Here is an 18548-nt window from a genome sequence, read left to right on the forward strand (position 1 = left end):
TTTTATTTTACATGTTATTTTAAAAAACTATTTATATATATATGTATAATATATATATATATACACGTTGTTATATACACGTGTCCACAATTTCTCACCCATCACTCACGCAGACACACAAGTGCACTCGCCATACCATTACTTCTGGCACGCACACACAAGCACGCACGCGCAAAAACTAAACGTAAAATGGGCACGAAATGAGCTGTGACGACGTCACGTGAAACCTGCCACGTAGTCTGCAAGCATGCAAGACTACAAAAATGCTTTCGCACGGCCGGCGTGCGTGCGCGTCGGCTCGCAAAACGCAAGTGCCAGCCGATGCGCGTGCACGAGACCAAAGCTCAACACACACACACACCGTGGATAAAGTTACGCCACATCATGATGTATATTACTCGTGACGTCATCTTTATAACATTGCAACTTTTACACACAATCTACAGTACATATGAAAATGGAAAGAATAGAACACACTCATACACACACGTGAAAAAAATACATAGAAGTATCTTGTCATTTTGATTTACATTATTTTTAAGTATCCTCCTTGACACGTGGTTCGTCCTCAAGGCTGTAAACAGAACAAAAAAAAGTGGAAATTTAATACTAGGAAAACTTTGGCTACTGACTTTTTAAGCAGTTTATCTTCGAACAACAACTATCAGGATTTTTTTTCTGAATTCAAAGTTTTAGTGTTTCCTTTAGCTCGGTAACTCATACATGCACACACGGAGTCTTTGAGCTGTTTATTTTTCCAGCCCCTTCTTTTCAAACAAAGACAAAACAGTCACAAGTCACTAGATTAGGTACACCGACACCATTGACGCTCCTTGAGAGCTAATCATTGAACATAATGAGTTGATTACTATCGTTTGTCTATCACACTCGAGTGTTTGTTGTAACTTTCTTACTGTTTTGAACTATACAGGGCAGAATAGGGTCATATTATTAGCAACACCTCATAGTGTGAAACACTCACACACACAATTCGAAACTGAACCAAATATCTCTCAGATTTACCTTTTAAACTCTCAGACTTAAACACACACGTGCCCATACATTTAAAATATCATGTTTTCGTGGCATACGTAAGAAATTCTCCTTATCTTTTTGTGTGTATACTGTACAGAACAACTTAAATGAAGACGTTGTGATGCTTTTTTTTTTTTAAACAAACAAAAAGATATAATAAAGTGAACATAAAAAAAAAACCATCATACATGTTTCTAATCTAATAATAATTTTAGGAATACGTTTTGAGCCATTTTAACCCAATCTTTGCTTCTTTTTTTTTTAGCTGGTTTTAGACACTCTCGTTTCAGCACCACCGGAGTGGACAGCGACACATAGACACACACACACACACACAGAGAGCAAGTGTGAGCGTGTCTTTTTTTTGCCATCATTTTCATCATCATAACATTTTAAACCAACGACGTCAAGCTTGTAATATCCTCTTTCAAAGTACGACAAACGGGTGCAAAGTGACGACAAAGACACACAACTGCCGGGCGTACTCAACGTACACTCCTCGGACAGGAATATTACATTTTTACATGAAATAAGAAGATTATGGGGCATTACTTACCTACTCTGGGTGTCAGGTGGACGTCTGTATGTCATCTGAGCACACACACACACAAAGAGAAAGAGAGAGAAGTTGGGAAACGTCAAACTAAATATTTACAAAAAACTCTTCCAATCAATTATGTCATGCTATTTTTATCCACATGTATGAAATATTGTTAAAGTTGTCGTATAGGATGTGTGTGTGTGTTAAACTTTTTCTTTTCTTTTTTTATTTCTTATATATATATATATATATATATATATATATATATATATATATATATATATATATATATATATATATATATATATATATATATATCAAATCATTTAAATATCCACCCATTTCCTGTCAAATTAAAATGTTTTTTTGACTATGTGTGTGTTACGATTCTTTTTATCAGTAATTTTATATACGAGATCATAAAGTCATTCACCTGAGTGTGTGTGGGGGGGGAGCCTCATCCCAATACTCATGATCTTTCTGGAACATATGGCAAAGGACACAATGCACCTAAAAAAAATGAAATAACAGTATATTAAAATAACTGACACACACACACACACACACTCACGTCTATGAGTACCAAAGTATGTCACACACACCAACTCTGATAAATATTCTCACACACACCATGTAAAATCACAGTTGTGGTGAGCTTCATGTCCAAGAGGGTTAAAAAAATGAGTGGAAAAGAAATCATCACCTATAGTTTGAATTCCACACCTATTTTATCAATATATTATTCTTTTGTGGATCTACATAAAGTACCCAAAATATTAGAGACGTCTGCCGGTGTGAACAAAAAACAGCTTTCTGATATTTTACCAATTCAGAATGTAGTTTCCTGTTTTTCTTTACTGTGGATCATCTCAAAAGATAAAAGTAACACACGCACACAAACACACAGCAACAAAACTCACAAATATTTGATACTTTTTTTTTTGTCAAGAAGAAATACATTTTTGCAAGCCTCGTGTACAACAGAACAAAACAAAATGTGTTTGTTGAAATGAATGTGAGAAAGAGGGAAGTGAAAAAACTTTTTCAGTTCAATGCATCTCAATTGTATAGCTGCAAAACGTCTTCTCTGCAAAACCTTGAATTAATAAGTGTGGTTCTAAAAAATATAGCATGGATGCATTTTCCAGGAATAGTGTTCATTGTCAAAGGAAATAATATAGCATATCAGACTTTTCCAGAAATCCTTTCCAACATATAATTATGTTCCTTGAAAAGGTTGAGAGGTTCTTTGTAAGAAAACTCTTTGACCCTGCAGTAATGCTCAAAGATGAAAATACCAAAAAAACAAAAACAGATGTGAGGGATATGTCAAGGGATGGAATGGTAACATCATTGCACTCATTTATACATATAGCAAAACTACTCAGCAATAAAATGGCTGACATGCATCTTCAACACTGAATTAGGAACATCTTTTTCCTTCTGCCTTTCATAAGACACACAATTATTTATCCAAATTTGCTACATCTACATTGTTTTCATCTTTTTTAATTGGCTAGTTTTACTTAGCAACATAAAATTTGGTTGATGAGTCTATTGCGAGTAGACCCACAAAAAAATCTGTTTTGGTGGCCATTTTGTTGTATCATATATACTCGACAGCTGGGTAACATGAAATTTCCAAATATTTCAGTTTGCATCATCACAGCTTGGGAATGAAATGAATTGGCTGAACGCTCTCTGGATTTTTTTGGGGGGGTAATCCAATGTAACCCCTCCAAATGTTGTCCAATTGCTCCCAAATTTCAAACAAGTACAGTAAACCCCCCCCATTATCGTAGATACCTAATTCACGTCTCCGCTATTTTGCAGATTTCATTTGTGACAGTTAATGACTATACAAGGTCAGCCATTTTGATTTGAAGCAGCCATTTTAGCTATTTTTGCTGCTGTGTATTCCAATTTTGCGTAGTATTGATGAGTTCTAGAATTAAATTGACAAAGTGGAAGTATTAGGAAATGGAATACAGGTAGAGAATATAAAGTACGATAAAATACACGAAAGAAATCAATCTAACTATATGAGTTTATAAAGAATAAAAAAGAAAAAAGAAAAAAAAAACAATCAAATAAAAAAAGTTACATTTAAAAAAAAATGTACAATTATTTTAAAAAATTAAATGATCTCTTGAAAAAAACAATAAGAGAGTCTGACCCGGAAAGCCACAGCTAAAGTCATCCTTCTCACCGGGTCGTTCGCTAAGTTTAAAAGTTCTTTTTTTATTTTGAATTGACTGTGCCATTTCCCATCTCCTCAACATTGCGGCCATGGCTAACGTCAGTATTCAGTGCACGTTCGATGTTTCTGAGGTTCATATGGTAAGGAATGTAAAGGCAAAGGTTACCAAATACACAGTTCGCCACTGGTTGTGCATGTGCGTGTGTGTGCATGTGCGTGTGTGTGCAGGCCTCCCGCTCAGGCGTATATAAAATATAAATAGAGAGGGCGACAGAAAAAGAGAGAGGGGAGCAAAAAGAAGAGTGTTGTATAAGTCACGACCAAGAGTGACAATACACAGCTTACAGACACACACACACACACACACACTCACACTCTGTCCCTTCCATAGAAATGTCGAGAGGGGGAGAGAGCCACGTTTTTTTTTTGTGCCGGTTAAAAATGTACAATTAGTAATAATAGCTTGAAAAAGACTTCTTTATGTTGTACTTTGGACGAGACGAGACTGAGTGCTTGGATTTTTGTTCTTCTTCACTGTGTGTGCGCCTCTCGTCGTCCTCATTTTGACATCATTTATTTTTTTTAAACTACTTTTAAAAGCTATGTGCGCTGTTTAGGCAGTACATTGCCCACAGACCTTAAGAGACTTTTGGTTATTATTAAGGAAATTAAGAAAATAGCAATTGGTCTGAAAATTAAACTCATGCGAGCTCTTTTTGTTCGTCATTATGTTTGGACAAACAAATGTACCTTTTGCTTGTAGCTGATAATTTTGTGCACACTCTAAAAACTGTACGGTGAGAAATGATCCGATACGGATCCGGAAGGAACCGACCCAAAAAGTTTTTGTTTTTGGTAGCAATCTCCACTTGCCCACTTCACAGCACAGATATAAATAAAAAAAAGTGTGTCTGTGCATTTAAATGGAATAAGATGAACTGCTTATAATGTCCACAATTGTGATCACTCCCACAGGTGCGCACACCTCCCATTTCCAGAAACGCCAACCGGCACACGGCTACAAAATGACCAACCAAGGCGCCATGAAGGATTTCTGCCATTCACAATAAATAGATACCCAGCTTTCAAATCCAGACATCGCTAAATGTTTTCAGTCAACATCCAGATTTAAACCTTACAGAGCACACGTAAAAGGAGGAACGCCCAAAACAAATACCAAAAGGAACACATCCAACACACTTTAATAAATAGTTAAATAGCCCAAATGGCATCCAAATTGTCCATATGTTTTTTAACTAAATTCTTACAAGAACATCTTATATTCAGTTTTTGGCAACTTCTGACACGCCAGCAAATAAACATCAGCAAACAAGATACTGATGAAGGTGATTTTCACACAGCGGCTCAAGGACAGACAAACATTGGGGTTAAATGTTTCGAACAATTTTGAACTAAATTCTTGTAAAATCAGAAGAAGAAAAAAAACCCACTACAGTCATCATCAGTAATATTTTTAGTGGCTGTACAGCACACACAAGCATCCAACAACCAAATCGACATAACATCCAAGTTTCAACTGCTGTAAAATAGTCCACTCATTACATCATGTGGTTTTAAAGTCCTTATACAATTCCCTCCCAATTTTTTTACGTGTGGAAAAGTCTATAGGAAATAAAGTCAAACAATCTACACACCTAAAAACAACAACAGAGTCAATCAATGTACACAACTATAAACAACAACAGAACTTGATAGACAATCAAATGTCGTGTCTGATTATTGGTAAAAACAGTACAAGCAGCTTAAGATGTGTCACTAGACGTTTTACATGCTAAAAAGTCACACAACTGAGGCACACACACACACACACACACACACACACACACACACAATCTAAAAAAGAAAAGAATAACAGCCTAAAATCCATTTTTGCAGTCATCATAAAATCATTAAATAAACGTGCAGTGTGTGTTTAAAATAGTTGAAGTCATCTAAACGGCACACACAAGTGCCTCACAATCACACGTACCGTCGCTGTCCGACAAAAAAAGCGTGCGTCTCAAAATATCTTTCATAACACAAAACCTTTTTGAAGTCAGATTTTTTTAAACTATCCTCCCCCTAAAAAGATGAAGATATTTAAATTTTACGCTGCACATGCAATATTTTTCAAACGTGTGTACATTTCCCTGCCTCATTTGTGTAAAAGAATAAATCCAGATATGCAATATTTATTTTTTGTGTGTGTGTACATACTGTCTATCCTCTAAGAGAGGATTTGGTAGGATTTTCCACACCTCCCCCCCAAAAAACTAACAAAAGTATGTAAAAATATGTATAAAAGTAATATATTATTTTGTATGATTGTTTGTTGTTAAACTACATCCTAATATTATTTTGTAAGTTTGTTGTTAAAGTGCAAGTGTGACTGCTTTTGTTGCTTCACGTGGAATTCACGCAGGCAACAAAACATTTGGTACAATTTTGTGTTCCTGTTCAAATTAGCAGGATTTAATACAAAAATCAAGACTATGCTATCAGCAGAAAACTTTGATTTTTTGTTCAAAGTGGAAAGATGTGGAGCTTTTTGTATCGGTCACAAGTAAACAAAAAGTAAGCCGCTGAGAGATTTTTATACTTCGAAAGTTGTTTTTTCTTTAAATCATGAATGGTTTTAAATAGTAATATAATCGAAGGAATTATGGGCAAAGGTAGCATTGTGTATCGTCAACAGATAACAAAGGCAAATTGATTGTAACTTATCCTTTAGTTGATCTTCTTGTCGAAATTTAAAAAGGTTTTCTAACAACAATTGAAGAGCAAAATATTAGAAAAGAACGTATGCCACCATCATAGCATAACCTAAAGTTAACCTCCGAGAAATTTGCACTAATCAGCTTTACGTGATGATGATATTAGCGGCAAAGCAGGTCGCCGTATTTGCGGAATGTCTCGGAAGCCAATCCGCTAACATGGCGGATTCAAATCGAGTTTTTTTTTTTCTATGATCATAGAATACAATAACTGTTGCCTCGTAGAAGTTCTTGTATGAGGTGGAACATAATGTGTCGGCCATTTTTGTGGCACCTGGGATAAAGCGGTTCAGAAAATGGGTAGATGGGTATTTTACATGCCCGGCACACCGAAATATTTGGTCACAAAAAGTAAACGAGACCTTAGACCAGCTAAGAGCAGGTCTAAATTGTGGCGCGGCTGGTGTGAGGCAAATTTGATCTTGGCTGCACTTGTCTTTCATTCATAGATGTGTGAGTGTGCGATTGTTCTAATTTTGTACTTTTTGATTGTTTGTCTCATTCAATAAACAGTTGGCGGTGCATATGCTCTCCTTGCCCATCTGCGAAGGTATTAAGGTACAAATCAACTCTTAATGCTCACGAATCAGAATCCGCTAAATTAGCCAAGTATGGCAAAAACAATCCAAATGTTTTCCATTTGACAGATTTTGTCGTAAAACGCACCTGATTTGAGAGACATGACGCCTGACATCTGTTACAGCTAGCATAAAAAAAATTCCACGACTTTTAACACACAAGTGTGAAGCTCAACTTTTACATTTGGCCCATTCAAGCAAATCAAGTGTGGCTAGAATTTGTATTTCTCGTGAAATGAGTTTTGTCTACTGATTCTGGTTGAAAAACTACCAAAATTTCATTTTTTTTTTCCCTTTATCCCTCCTCATACACAATTCAATTCAAATCTATTTGTGTATATTTCAGTCAGTCGTTTTCTGAATCAATCTCGATTTCAAGTGTCACCAAAATAGCTCACTTACTATAATTTACTGCGTATCATTACAGCTTTACATGAGTCACGTGACTGCCAAATTACTTTTTTCCAATTATTATTTATTATAAAGGTGTCGAGCACACACGTTTGCTTTGCAGCGTCCATTTTGTTTCCGGCTGTCAACCAGCACAAGTGAATGAATATTTGATTCCAACTAGATATTCCTACATCACTTGACTTGATTGAAGTGTATCTCTAAAGTAACTGGTGATGACGTCAATGTCTGCGCACACGCTCAATTACCTCTCTCATGGTGGACGACGACGTCACACTCAAACACGAGCATGGTGGCTCACCTGTGCACGACGAGATCGGCCTCCTGGTCGGGGTTTTCGGCTTTGGATTTCCTCCTCACCTGCGAGACAGGACAGACACGAGAAGTGAGAAGTTTTTGCAAGTGGGAGTGCCTGAGCTTGTGTGTTTTCCTATGACGTCACTTTTCTGTAAGGGCTCATCGGTTTGTTTTCAAGCACGTCTAACTTTAGTTGTTTTTTCTTGACGTGTTTTTTTTTTTTATAACAAAGTATTGGAAGAAGTTAATCGTGGGACTTTTCCGTACCGTTGTTCGAACTTCCAATGCCAACGTCATAATTTTACTGTATTATTATTTTTCAACATGTCTTACTTTCTGCATGCTTGTCACGTGGCGATTTTTTTTTAAGATTGCTGTAAAAACTTCATGAGTACATTTCTAGTGTTTTGTTGACTGTTTTTTTTTTAAAAATGTAATTAACATACTTGTCTCATTGTTACTTTTATGAACAGTCCTTTGTATGCAACTGGTTGCTTTTGCAGTGCTCTATAAATAAAGTTGGGTTGTGTAGCCTATAAAACAACCCTCATCATAATTATGTCATATCATCAATAAAAATGTCTGTGTTTTCATCATGGACTGCGGTTTAAGCTTTCTGTATGCCCTCATCATATCACATTATCAATCAATTTGATGTCTGTTTTTTTTTTCAATAACTAATGTTGCTGTCTGCCTTCATCATAATAGCAATACATTTTATATCTATATTTGATAATAAATGGATATTTACGCTTTTTTTGTGGTATTGTTCAGTTGGACACGTAATCGCGCGCACTTCATGTTGTTGATGATAATGGTGCGTTGACGGGACAGATGACGTCACCGAGCGACCAATCACGCGGCTCCTATGACTTTTGTGTTTATGTCTGTGCACGCCACGCGTGATCGGTGGGAGGAAGTAGTGCGTTCGAGTGCACGTCGTTGTTAAAAGGGCTATTTGAGCCCATTAAGCGCTTATTATTGTTCAATTGAAATGTTGCACTTCTCTTTTTTTTTTTTGAATGGGTCAGGTGGTGGTCGTGGGGTGCACACGTGTATTTGTGTGTGTGTGGTGGGTGTGGGTAGAAGGAGGGGGGGGGGGTCCTTGAGGTGCGTTCAATTCATAAAACACGACTGAGAGTGGGGTGGGCTTATGATCATAACCTTTTTTTTTTTTTTCAACCCTCCTGTTATATTTGCTTCTTGTTACAAAAACATGTTGCGCGTCATAACAGGATAGTAGCCAACTAAATATAAATGTACTTTTTTTTAAAGTATATTTTATTTTTCAACTTTACAAAAGGTCTGATTTGACCCGCAACATAACAGGAGGGCTAAAAAGGAGGTCCAAAGAAAAGTTACTTTAAGGGGAACTTGGTGTGCATTTGTGTTTGACTCGCAAAGTTGGAATGTTTTCTCGAGCTATCAACAAAAATAAAACATTTGCACATGCAGGGAAGCATGCAGGAGTTGGAGTCAAAGTCAAGCGCAATTTAAAAAAAAAAAAAAGTGTGAGAAGGGAAGTGGGGGTGTAATTGAAGACTACAATTAGATGACAAAAAGGGTGCACGGGTACAAATTTAGTGTAGACAAGACGAAGAAATGAAAACAAGAACATAAAAAATGAAAACCGCAACACAAGGGGGAAAAAAACTGAACAAAATGGGGGGGAGAAAAAAAAAGCGAGCGAGGAGCGCGAAAGGGGGAAATTCCACGAGTGGCTGCGATGAAATCCAGCCTCCCGATGTATCGTCGATGTTGGCGGCGGCGAGTGCGCCCCCCGCGAATGCTTTTTGGGGTAAGGGCTTCCCAGATGCAGAGCTCAGAACAGCAAGCCCAGACCGCAAAAAGATTCGCAAAGGGCAATTTCTTTGTTGTTGTTGTTTTCTTTCCTCTTTTTTTTTTTTTTTTTTTTGCTGGGGTGCTCCTCCGTGACTTCTGTTGCCGTGAATCTCCCCCCTCGCTCTCCTGCACTCCACTTGAGTGTATCTCCAGCTATATCGGCATCACACACACAAGCGCGCTCGCACGAAGCACCACCACACTCATAAATGGAAATAGCAGGGAGGGGAATCTCCGCAATTTGAGAGCTGTCCGTGGTTCTTTTCCCTTTCTCCTCCTCCTCCTCCTCTCCACTGGAAGCTGTTTGCATGCCACTAAAATGCATGCATCCCCCCCCTTTCTCCTCCCTTCCCTCTGAATAGTGCTGAAAGAGATGCTGTTGATGCTGCTGCTGCTTCTGCTTCTTTTTTTTTTTTTTGGTGCTGCTGTTGCTGCTACTGCAGCCGCTCCGTGCGAGGAGGGAGCCGGGCTGTAGACTGCTGGCAATAAATAGAGTGCAGGGAAGGCGTGCGATTGGTGCGCGGGCGAGATCGTCATCAGCCAATTGCAGCCTCGCTCGCATAGGGACCCCCCTTTTTGAAAAAAAAAAAAAAAAGAAAGAAAAAAAAAAACAAGAAATGACGGGTGGGGTGGGAGGTAACCAATTTGTGATCAATATCAATGATAGAGGGATCGTGCTATTTCCTGGAGCTTTTTTTTGTTGTTGTTTTTTACACATGCAAATTAAATTAGGAGTGAGGGGGGGGGGGTGAGGTGAGGGAGAGCTAAACCAATCAAAACGCCGCAATGCAAAGTGTCCACGCAGCATCCAAACAATGCTCGTGTAGAGAGGAGGGGGAAGAAGTTAATAAACTTACCTGCTTCCTTTCCCAAATAAACCTATTTAAGCACCCCCCCCCCCCCCCTTCCTTGTAAACTTTCCTTTAGTGAGACCACACACAACAAGCTTCTTCATTTTGGGCATGATTGGACTCCGGCTATTTTTTTTTTTTTTTTGATGATGATGATGATGATGATGGTACCGGTGGTGGTGGTGGTCGTTTCATTTGCAAGCCCCTCAGTCACGATTCTCCCCCCCTGCCGTCTGGGCTGCACAGTGACTGCCTCTCTCCTGACGTAGCCAGCGAGCGCGCACGCTACCCACGTCACGACGGAGCGGGATGAGATGTGCACCCCCCCCCCCTTCTTCTCCTCACCCCAATTTCATCCCCTCCCGCCCTTCCACTCAGCTTCCGCGCGCTTTGCCTGATGCAGAATGACCATAAAAGAGGGGGGGGGGGGTTAGTATGGAAGAAATGGGTTAAGGTAATAGGCCGCTATTACCCCCCATTCACTTGGCGCGCTCATTCACCCTGAACTCGGTTGGCGAAAATAGCAGGGCTCGCAAGAACCCTCTTGCGCGCCCTGCTGGTCATCTGCGGGAAGAACCACAGCTAGCGGGACTCAAGGTGGTTTGGCGCGAAAATTTGACGCCCCACCCACACCGCCCCTGATTAATTTATGCACAACACACAAATGAGGAATTTAAATTGGAAAATAAATTGAATAGTGGGTTCCTAATATTTTGCACGGGGGGCAAATCTCCCACAAAACACTCACGCAGGTTGAAAAGAAGCTCACTACTGCCACTTGGCGTGCGATCAGCACCACTGATTTTGGACAGCTCCCGGGTCTCCCCTCTCCTCTCTCACTCTCTGCGGCTCCTTTTTCTTCCTCTACACCCCCCCCCCCCCCCCCTCCAACTCCATGCATGTGTGTGTGCGCGCCTCCTCTTTCAAAATAAGAAATCGGGGAACCCCCGCACCCCTTCTGTCTCACACACACATCGAATAGAGATAGAACAGACAAAGAGGAAGGGGAGGGGGGGGGGGGTCTTACAGCGTGGAAGGAGGGGTTGGGGGGGGGGATTCCAAGCCTGCAGGAAGTATGCGCGGTTGCCATTCCGGCGTCGACACAGAAGGGGTAAAAAAAAAGGAGGGAAAACGAAAAACGAAAAAAAAAAAAAAGGTACAGCATGCACATCGGTGTCACTCACCTGACAGCGTCCTTGTCCACCTCCTAGGAAAGAAAAACACATTTGGTCAAGATTTCTTCCCACCCCCCAAGCCCTGAAGAAAACATCTGCAAGTTTTCCCCGGGATCGCCTTACTGACACCCGCCTCCCTACTACACCCCGCCCCCCCCCCCCCTTGCTTTTTTTTTTTTTTTTGCATCGCTAGTTGTAGAGCATGCAAAACTAACTATAAGGCTATTTTTAGCAGAAGACAAGCATGTTACGTGGAGCCACATGCAAATCAGCCCTCCACAAGTGTGCACGAGAGCCGCCGTTGTTTGTTGCACCAATGCAGCGATGTTGTTTTTTTTGTTGTTGTTGTCGTCCACTCTCCACCAAACATCCACCGTACCAATGATGATGATGATGATGATGATGATGATGATGATGATGAAGGCGCAATCTACCTGGCACGACGCTACTCCACAAGTGGAACAGTCCTTTCTTTCCGTTCTTTTTTTTTTTTTTTTCCTACAAAAACAAAACCTCTTCTTTCTAGTCGAGCAAATAATGCTCGACTTGCTGACGAGACTAGAAGCAACCCCTCTGCAAAAAAAAAAAGAAATAAATAAAAAGCAGTTTTTCTTTTTTTGAGAGGGGGGGAGGATGAGGGTGGGGGGGCTGAAGGGCTGCGTCAGTTACTAGGCATTGACGTCACGTTTAGATTCTCTCACTTTTTTTTTTTTTTTTCCCCCCTCCACCCTGTGGAGCCTGCTTGGAAAGATGCTGCTTGCTGCTGCCCTCCTGCGTGTGTCGGGAAAAAAAAACAAAAAAGACTAAAAAATATTTCACGTGCATCGTGCGATATTTTGCTCTACTTAAAGATTTTGGAAAAAAAAATAGAAGTATATATTTTTATAAAACTCTATTTGTCCTTTGTCTGTTTGCGCAAACAACAACCGGGGCGTTATTTTTAATAACAAAATAATATAATGCAAGTTATACACGCGTGGAATTGCACTAGTGGGAATGGTCGGAAGTGGACATGAGTGAAAAGGCGGTTCTGACAAAAAAGTGAGGAAAGGGAAAGGCAAGGCAAAGGGGGGGGGAGCAAAAGGGCTGCGCCCGTCGCATCGGTTGGTGCTATTTTTAGCCCTGCCTGTGGGCCAACTGTACACGGTGAGGGTGCGTGGACGCGCACGCGCACATCATGAAAAATACACGTCAGTCTTACTTGCCATCCTTTGATGCCCCCCCCCCCCCTGAGGGAAAACAAGAACCAATGGGATAAGTGTGTGTGACGTCACCATGGACACACACGAAGGACACCTCGGGGGGTGGGGAGGAAAAAAAATGCCCTCAATCAAGCAGGGTAGAGGCTTATCAATGGGACTTGCGGCCCAGAGGGCAAAGGTGCAGTTCTGGTGTTGACCGCATGGTGTCGACAAACTCGACCGAGAGATTTCTCCAGTAACTCGACAGAAGAAAAAATAATTGGAAACTTTACCAAGTACACAGAGTGGGAGGAATGAAACACTAGGCAGCAATGTCATATTTAAAAAAAATGATTGCTTAAACTCTCTAAATATTGAAAATATTTGAGAATTAAAGCAAAGAAAAAATTTTTATGAAAAATTACAAATCAATTGAAAATATTCCAACCCCACTGTGCTTTTAAGAAAAAAGAAAATTTCTAGTGTATTAATAAAATAAGGAAAAATACAGTAAATTGAATATTAAATCTAAATAATAAAATATCTTAAAAATATTGACATAAAAAAATGTAAATACTTCACCCATAGAATGGAAAAATTCTTCAGCCTTTGCATCAAAATATTTTTGGAAGAAAAAAATTTAAAGGCGCCTTTGTGAAAACAAAATACTACAATGCAGGAAATACAATACCAGAGATTCAAAATTTCACTTTTAAAAAAAATAACAGCAAATATTGAAAGCAATATTTGAACCACAATTCAAAAACTGAAGAAAATAACAAATGATTCAAAAATGACTTAGAAATTCAATAGCAAATCAAGACAAAATACCCCAAGTTCCGGTTGTGGAGGATGCTCTTTGAGCCATTTCAAAATCAATCAAAATCAGATTGCTCGACCTGATGGATGTAATAATGTTCTCTCAGCCATTCGCTAACTTACGTCCTACTAAACAATCAAGAGGGGTGGTGCAGCCCAGCCCAGCCCACGCGGTACTCAATGTTCCACGGCAACCTGCTGCTGCTTCTGCTGCTGCTGCTGCTGTTGACTTTCTCACTTTCCTGCTGACTTTTTGCAACGCTTATCTATTTATTTTTCTTACGACGGTTGCGCATTTTCCCCAAGCAAAGCGCTAAGACACGGAAAAGTTGTGTTAAAGAGACAAATGGTGTCAGAGCCCAACAAATGTATGACAAGATTGCTTTTTTTTTTCCTAACCTGCCTTGTGTGTTCCCTGCTTGTTGTTGCCGAGCGGCACGGCGGAGGATCCCCCGGCATGTGAACAACACTCCTACGCATCACTGCAGCCTCATGCGTCCTCGCTCGCTCGCTCTCATTCGTTTCTCTCTCTCTCTTTCTCGTGGAGTGTCTGGAAAATCACACAAAGATCCCTTAGCCCCCCCCCCCCCTCAACAAACCTCTCCGCCAAGACAGATCGACACGTTCACCTAAATCCACTCGGCAACCGCGTCAAGTTTGTCTTGAAATTACCCGGATAAAATGGAAAGGGGGGGGTCTATGACCACATGAAGTCCTCCAAAGAAATAAAGAAATACACACATGGTCAAACTTTCTGGACTACAAATGGAAACACTTACCCTTAAAATTGTTTCGGGAGAGGAGGGTGGGGGCAGGTCACTCCGGTGCCGATGCTTCGTCTCCCTGGCTCATTCCCAGACGCAAATGTTTGCCGGCATTCCGGATTCCTAGTGGAGATGTGTGCGTGTGTGTGGTGGGGGGGGGGGGGTATGATGCTGGAGGTATAAAGGGGAGGGGGGTGTAGAATAGAGAGAGGAAGTGGTTGGGGGGCAGAGTTACAAATACGAGGCAGCGCGCCAAATCAGAGAACAGGAGGTGAGGAGGTGTGTGTGTGTGTGTGTCGGGGGGGGGGGGGGGGGGATTGGGGAGAAGCACGATTTACCTCACTGTTCGTGCGTGTGTGTCTTTGCAGACAGAGATGGGACACGAGAAGAAGAAAAAGCATAGAAATAGAACACCCAGCGAGGGATGGAAGAGAGGGGGGGGGGGGGCACAGCCAAGTCTTACCCAGAAAATAACTATGGGCCGTTTAGTAAGCATGCCAGCCTGTGTGTGGATCTCCAAAATCTGTGTGTGTGTGTGTGTGTGTGTGTTTCCAGACAGCGAAGGGCCATGAGAAAATGACGCATGCTTTTATGGAAACCCTGCAAGAATGGAGCCTGGAGGGCTCACAGTTAAGTTGTACCCAGAAACAAGGCACCACGGCTGGGCTGGAGAGGCACCATGTCAGACTCTGTGTGGAGCTGGAAAGAAAAGAAAAAAGAAAAAAAGAGAAGCAGCACACTCTTTCTTCTCCCTCTAGCTGTCATGTCTCTCTCTCTCTCTCTCTCTCTTTTTCTCCCCCTCTCTCCGACGGCGTGTTATTGACCTGCATTGACGTCATTGCGTCATTAGGTATCCCTTAGAAACACTGACTTTCAAAAATAGTATCAAATTAATTCAGCTCACAAGCAGAGCGAGAGAGAGAGAGAGAGAGAGAGAGACACAGAGAGAGAGAGAGAGAGAGAGAGAGAGACAGACAGAGAGACAGACAGAGAGACAGACAGAGAGACAGACAGACAGACAGACAGACAGACAGACAGACAGACAGACAGACAGACAGACAGAGAGAGAGAGAGACAGAGAGACAGACAGAGGGAGGGAGGGAGGGAGCGTTTAAGGTCAGGGTGTTTTGGGGTGACGTTTTATCACCCCAAATAGCCCACCATCATCATCCTACACACACACACAAGGACACGTACAAACAAATGAGATTCCACATTGGGATGCAAGCAGATGGCGCTACAATTATCTTTCGGGTCAAAAATGTCAGAATGGAAACGTCTACATGCTGTGCGTCTCTTCCTCTCTCTCTTTCGAGCTGCTCTAAAAATATCTTCCTGCCTTCCCGGGCCGACCACGTTCAACAACCCGCTCCCCCCGTTTAACCTTAAGGCGGAGGGGAATGGGAACACCTTGAGGACCCCTGACGTTGAGGAACAATGATATCAACGTCATTACATGCAGGACCTTTGTTGGAAAAGAAAAAAAAAAATCAAGAATGATTCAAACAAAGGGAAGAAGATGAAGGGTAGGAAAAGAACAACGGTTATCACCGCGCTATGACGTCACCACCAGGATTTGCCATCCGGTGGCTGGTTAAAACCGAATTGACAGAGCGGGAGCTGTCCGTGGTGCTGAACCGCGTCGGAACAGTGCAAGGTCGTTTTCGCCGTGTCCATGAACGTAACAATGCGGACATCTTTCTTTTGTAACAAGGCAGACGTTGCTGTTATTTTCTCTTTCACTTTCGTGAGGTGAGTATTCTCTGCGCATTGACCCATATTCTGCCCAGGATTTAGCTCCGCCCCTTTTGGTAGCATTTTGCTAAGCATTAGCATTACGTCAGCAGACTTAGCCGCTGAGCTATGAGGTTGTAATTGTCTTTGTTTTACATTTAATTGGACATTAAATAACTAAATGAATAAATTAAATATATAAATGATAAAATAAATTTAATTGATAAATGAATTCAAAAGAATCAACAAGCCTTTTTTTTTCTTTTAAATCACAAACAGCCAAACGAAGGCTCTTGGAAAATCCAAGTCGTGTCATCGACGTCTCAAGGCGCCACTGGATAAGCACAGATTGAAGCTATTTATTTTGTATTTTTGGCGCAGCTTCACGCCGCCACTGTGCGTTTGTGTTTTTTTCCACATTCCAGTGTGAAGAAAAGAGTGACAAAGAGAGACAGAAAAAGATAAACACTCACTCACACACGGCGTCAGGACAAAATTAGCAGTTATGAATCATCCACTTGAATTGAGGTGGACCGTAGGCTCCGGTGTCGTGGGAGGTTGTGATTCTCGCCTTTTTGGTACTTGGAGCTTTAGAGGTGATACAAACACACCAGAAGATGAAATAAATACATTTGCTTGATGGTCGTTGCCTAACACGCAAAAAAAAAAAACAGCGATCAATCATGTGAGGCCTAAAAAAGGAGGACAAGATGGAGGAGAGCCCCCGCCAGGAGGGGGAGGGGGGGGGGTGTTGTTGTACGACAGAAGCACGTCACTGGAGAAAGTCACGCAGCACTCAGGCGTGGCTGCCAAGGCTGACGACACACGGCGAGATGTTGGGCGTGACGAAGGCACTCGGAAATACACAAACAGGCACGCACGCACGCACACGCCCTTTTAATTTGTTCTAATGTCCCTTCCCATCTGCTGGTGGCTTCCCACTCATGGTGGTGGCTCGCATCTTTCCGGTAATTGTCGTCATCCCGTTTCGGAACCTTATACCGATTTTGGGTGTCGCTTCTTTTTTTTTTTTTTTTTTCCCAGTGATAAGAAGAAAAAAATTGCAATTTACTGTTTTTGTCAAATGTGAGGTAGTACTCACTATCTTAATTCACTGGGGGGGGGGGGGGGGGGACATGTTTTTTCTTTTCGGTATATATTTAGGTATATTCATTACCTCGCAGATTTTATTTTTTAATCTATGTCACAAATTAATGACCAAAAAAAAATACTATCACTATACCTACACCCTAAAAATATCCAAATGAGATTTTTTTTTCAGGAACTCCGCTGTGTCCCTACATCCCGACTATTTATTTTTCCATCTCTCCTGCCTAAATGATGTCAATGGAAGAGCAGAGCTATAGTGGGGCTATTTTTAGACTTAGCACACACACACACACACGCAGAATCCATGGCATCACATGTTTGGTTGGGAGCTCTGCTGCACACAATAAAGCATCTCCAGAGAACACTGTTGTCACAAATGCAACACACACACACACACACACACACACACATACATACACACACCCTTCATGCTAATGTGCGTGTTTGCTTTCCTTATGTGTTTATTAGCAAGACCAGACAAAGAAAAGAAATGGAAGGACAAGCCCCATTGAGACTGAAAGGAAGGAGGGCTGGCTTCTTCATTCACTCACTCCTTCATTCATCACTCCCAGACTCACCCATTCACAACGTTTTGCTAGCAGAGTGTGAATGAACGCAGGAGTGTTCCACTGATGTGTGTGTGTGTTTAGAAATGGAGGAGGGCGTCTCAGTGGACATGTGAAGAGTAGAGTACACAGTGTTCCCCGCCTGCCAGGAGTTTTGGGAAATCTGTGCGTAGAAGAAAAAAAAAAAGGAAAAGAAAGAAGGGTGTGAACTTGCCCCCCCTCCACTTTTTTTTTTTTTGCTATACTGCTTTTCCCCTAAGCAAGTTAAACAGGATTATTGTTGGATGATGAATTGAACAAACAAGATCCTAATTGGCGAGGAGGAAAAAAAAACAAAAGGATTCTGGGGGGGGCAGCTTGGACTTGCCAAATAGTGAGCCATATTAATTTAATCTTTAAAAATAACGTGCTTATGTTTCAATGATAATTTGATTTTAAACACAGTATTCTTAAATTCAATTTAAAAATAAATGCTTAAATAAATGCTTAAATAAATAAATAAATAAATAAATAAATAAATAAATAAAATGATATTTCATTTATTTAATTGGGGAAACTGTCTAAAATTTGGGGCTGATTAGATTATACTCTTTTTCAAAGTAGCTGATAAAAATTCAATTAATTGTGTAATGTGTCATTTCAAATTGAATTTCAAATGTGACTAATTTTC

At 40.9% G+C, this 18548-nt stretch overlaps 1 long non-coding RNA gene across 1 annotated transcript; it reads right to left on the reverse strand.

The window, feature by feature from the left end:
* Positions 1–5: 5 nt before the first annotated feature.
* On the reverse strand, positions 6–8213 carry LOC147055329 (uncharacterized). Its single transcript, XR_015066470.1, has 4 exons — positions 7841–8213; positions 2010–2086; positions 1592–1626; positions 6–574 (listed from the first exon to the last, which is right to left on the reverse strand). It is a non-coding gene; the product is annotated as an uncharacterized LOC147055329 (long non-coding RNA).
* Positions 8214–18548: the final 10335 nt, after the last annotated feature.

This window comes from Syngnathus leptorhynchus, chromosome 6 (assembly GCF_054491065.1).
Source record: "Syngnathus leptorhynchus isolate UIUO chromosome 6, UIUO_Slep, whole genome shotgun sequence".
NCBI lineage: Eukaryota > Metazoa > Chordata > Actinopteri > Syngnathiformes > Syngnathidae > Syngnathus > Syngnathus leptorhynchus.